Here is a 4,626-nt window from a genome sequence, read left to right on the forward strand (position 1 = left end):
GAATTTTTTTTCTCCATTCCATATCAGGAATGCTGAACATTTACTAGAGATTTCTGCCATCTTTTCACTTATGGGGAAAAGAAAGGAATGGTTAAGAGAACATCCCTGATGGCAAGAGTTGATTGATGGGCAGACATGAATTTTGAGGGCTCAAGGCAGAATGCTATGAACTGAATTATGTCCCTCCCACTCCTCAATTCATATGTTCAATCCCTAATTGCCAATGAAATTATTTGAATATAGGAAATTTAAAGTAGTAATGAAAATTAAAATTAGGTATTTAGGATTTGGCTCTAACCCAATATGACCAGCATTCTTCAAACAGTGAGAGACATCCACAAAGTATATGCATTAAAGAATAGGTCATGTGAAGATACAGAGAAGCCAGCCATCTGCAAGCCATGCAGAGAAGGCTTTATTAGAAACTAATCCTGCCAACACCTTGTTCTGAAACTCCAGCTCCCAAAACTGAAAAAATAATTGTTCTATTCCTTAAGGCACTCATTCTGGTCTTTCTTTCTTTCTTTCTTTCTTCCTTCCTTCCTTCCTTCCTTCCTTCCTTCCTTCCTTCCTTCCTTCCTTCCTTTCTTTCTTTCTTTCTTTCTTTCTTTCTTTCTTTCTTACTCACTCTGTCACCCAGACTGGAGTGCATTTCTCGCTCCCGGCCCCTTCAGCCTCGACCTGCTGGGCTCCAGCGATCCTTCTGCCTCAGCCTTCCAAGTAGCTGGAACCACCGGCCCGGGCTACCATGACTGGTTAATTTTTGACCTATTGTAGAGATTAGGTCTTGCCCAGTTGTTCAGGTGGGTCTCAAGCCTGTGGGCTCAGGCAATCCACTCACCTCAGCCTTCCAAAGCACTGGGATTACAAGCTGAGCCACCGAGCCTGGCTGGTTTTTCTTAAGTCAGCCCTAGCACACTAATACAGAATTTGGTACTGGGAGTAGGGTGCTTTGTAACAAACCTAAAATGTGGAAATGGCATAGAATTGCAAAGTTAGTAGAGACTAGGAGAGTTTGGAGATACTAGGAGAGTTTGGAAGTTAAGAAAATCCAGGGCTGTCTTTAAAGAATTTTTGTAGGAATGTAGATGTTAAAGATGATTTTGGTGAGGTGTCCGACAGAAATGTGGAAAAAGAAACTGGAAATTGGAATCCTTGCTATACAGCTGCAAAGTATTTTCTCCAACTGTGTTCTAGTGTTTTATGTAATGTAGACACTCTAAGTGCTGTAAGTGCAAAATATCATGTGAAGTGTCTACACAAATTGATGAAACTGTAGCCTGTTTTCTCCTTGTACTTAGAGTAAAATATGAGAGGAGAGAATAAGCTGAGAAAACTGTAAAGCAAAATAGAACAGAACTTTAGGATTTTAATAATTTTGTATGTGAGAAGAACATGAATTTTTGTGGTCAGAGTTACAGACAAAATTGTGTTCTCATAAAAATGTATATGTTGAATTCCCATCCGCCAATGTGACTATATTTGGACATAGAGCCGTTAAGAAGGTTTTAGGACTAAATGATGTAATAAGCGGGTGGCCCTATCCAAAGTGACTGATGTCTTTCAAAAGAAGAGGAAGAGATACCAGGAAAGTATATCCCCAGCAAAATGAGGCCTTGGGAGGATGCAGCAAGAAGGCAGCTAATTGCAAGGATAAAAGAGTAGTTTAGCTATAACCCAACCTGTCAATACCTTGATTTGAGACTTCGGGGTTCAAAACTAAGAGAGTACCACATTCTGGTGTTATAAAGACCCCAGATTGGAGTACTTTATTGTGGCAGCCATAGCAAAGACACATTACTAATATAGAAAGTAAACTCCAAACCAACTATCTCATGATCAATAAAAGAGAGACACACTTTCCCCATTCCTTTCAGGAAACTGGAACATTTACTAGTGATTTCTGCCTGCTTCACACTCTTGAGGAAAGGAGAGGGAAGAGCACGGGAGGGGTGGGGAGGAGAGAGGAGGGGAAAGAAGAGAAGGGGAGGAGAGGGAAGAACGCCTCTTGTGGTAGGAGTTGATAGCAAGACTTGGTCCACAGACTTGGTCAGTGTAAGTGCAGCTTCTATCTAAAGACAGGCCTGCATGCCCTGCACACACATGGCCTCTCTCCAGAGTGAGTCCCCTGATGTCGATGAGGGCAGACTTAAAGCCAAAGCCATATTCACACTAACAAATACAAGTCTTCTCCCCAGAGTACATTCTCTGGTCAGAGATAAGATATGACTCCTCGCCAAGTTTTTGCCTACACACCCTTTCTACATAAAGCTCCTCCTCTGAGTGTGTCCTATGGTGTCTAGTGAGGAGTGACTTAAAGCCAAAAGCATGCCCACACTCGATGCACAGATAGGGCTTCTCCCATGTGTGTGTCCTCTGGTGCTTGATGAGGGTGGAATTCTGACCAAAGCCACACCCACATTCAGGGCCCAGGTAAGCCATCTCTCCTGTGTGTCCTCTGGTGTCCGGTGAAGGTGAGCTTGCTAAAACTTCACCTACACGTGGTGCACAGGAGAGACTTCTCTCTTATATGTGTTCTCTGGTGTCTGATGAGGGTACCCTTCTGGTGAAAGCTGTGTCCACACTCACCAGAGACATAAGACATCTCCCCTGAGTGTGTGACCTGGTAACTGATGAGTGCTGATTGCTGTCTGAAACAACGACCACACTCAAGGCACAAGAAGGGCTTCTCCTGTGTGTGAGCTTTGGTGTTGGAGGAGTGATGCTTCCAGTAAAAACCTCTCCCACACTCGGGGCACAAAGGGCTTTTCCTCCAAGTGTGTCCTCTTGTATAGCATAAGGGCTGTCTTCTGGCGAGAGCCTTGTCCACATTTCTGCCATGCAAAGGGTCTCTCCCAGAGTAGATCCTCTTGTGGTTAGTGAGAGAAGATGTGTACCTAAAGTGTCACCCACAATTCCTGCAAACATATGGCTTCTCTCCTGAATGTTTCCTCTGATATATGGTGAGGGAGGTATTCTGGCTAAGCTGACGCCCACACTCAGGGCCCAGGTAAGGCTTCTCCCCTATGTTTAACGAAACCTTTACTGTTAAGGCAATTATGGCTATATTCGAGTTTAAGTCTGATCTTTCATTTATTTATTTTCTATTTTTTTCCTCTAGATCTCATCTTTCACTTTCTTTTTCTTACATTGATGTAGATATTCTGAATATTGTTAGAATTACATTCACAGATTAATTCATAGTTTTTTCATGTACCTCTTTGTATAGTTTTCATAGTGGTTGTTCTAGGTATTACAATAAACACATGTGCTTTGTATATCAACATTTTACCACTTTGAGTGAAGCAGGGGTGCCTTTATTTAGGTCCGTTTACATTCTGCACCTTTCAATACCCTTGTCAGGATTATCAGACTATATTAATATGTACTTTAATAATTGCACGTGATTGTAAAACTCATGGGTAAAGGAATATACTATTGTGTGTACCCATATTAATGCTCTTTAAATTGCTTTTTTCCCTTGTGAATCTCTGAGATACTTTCTTTTACCGTTTTCTTCTATTTCAAGGACTTCCTTTACCCATTTTTAAGGGTAGATCTGGTGGTGACAAATTACTTGTTTATTTGAGTCTGAGAATGTATTCTTTTTTGCCTCATTCCAGAAGCATACTTTTACCTAACAAAGAATTTGAAGTTGATAGTACCTTCTTTCAGCACTTGAAGAAAAACACTGTACAACTTTCTCATGAAAACCATGGATCCTTATGAAAAATCTGTTGTAACTGAGTACCATATATTCTCACTCATAAGAATACCATGAGCAATTATCATCATACTGAAAGAAAGGGATTAAGGGATTGGCAGGAGTTGGAAACTGCTGGAGGGGGGATGGCGGAGCGTGAGTGGATGGGTGGGATTGGCAGTAGTGGGAAACTGCTAGTGGAGAAGAGGGTGTACCCTCCTCACCATGAGTAGCTGAGTAATGAGCATTTGTATACATAACCCTGAATTGTACCCCGCATCTTCAAAATTAATAAAATTTTAAAAAGAAAGAAAATCTGTTGTCATTGGAATTGGTGTTTTTCTACGAGCAATGCAACTACTTCTCTCGGGTTGCTTTCCATATTTTTTCTGGGTCATTAGTTTTTAGAATTTTACTTATAATGTGTATTGGTGTGTGTGTATATATATATATATATATATATTTTAATTTCTTGGCCAACTTAGTCTAAAATCATCTTAGTGTGCATTTATATGACTGCATTTAACTTCATGTTATCTTGGCTTCTTGTGTCCTCATGCTTCTCTTTTCCAAAATGTGTGAAGTTCTTGACAACTGTTTTTTTCCATACCACTGTCTGACATCCTTCTGTAACTCTGAGGACATGAATGCTAGTTTCTCATTTCTATTCCAAAGGTTCCTGAGACTGTTACTTTTTTCAGCCTGCTTTATGTTGTTCAGATTTGCGCTGAAACCATTCTGTCATATAAACTCTACTACTGAGTTTATCTAATGAGTTTTTAATCTCTGTTGCCTATTTCAGTTGCATAATTTCAAATTCATTTTTTGTATAATTTTTTTTCATTAATCAGTATTTTTTATTATGGTTTTGTGGGGTACAGTTAAGGGTTAGGTGTACAATGACTTTTCATTCAGGCACCCTG

General features: G+C 40.4%; 1 pseudogene; it reads right to left on the reverse strand.

Moving 5' to 3' along the window:
- Positions 1 to 2,003: 2,003 nt before the first annotated feature.
- On the reverse strand, positions 2,004 to 3,024 carry LOC110595683 (annotated as a pseudogene).
- Positions 3,025 to 4,626: the final 1,602 nt, after the last annotated feature.

Source organism: Carlito syrichta, unplaced genomic scaffold, assembly GCF_000164805.1.
Source record: "Carlito syrichta isolate Samal-C Ts95f unplaced genomic scaffold, Tarsius_syrichta-2.0.1 Scaffold303406, whole genome shotgun sequence".
NCBI lineage: Eukaryota > Metazoa > Chordata > Mammalia > Primates > Tarsiidae > Carlito > Carlito syrichta.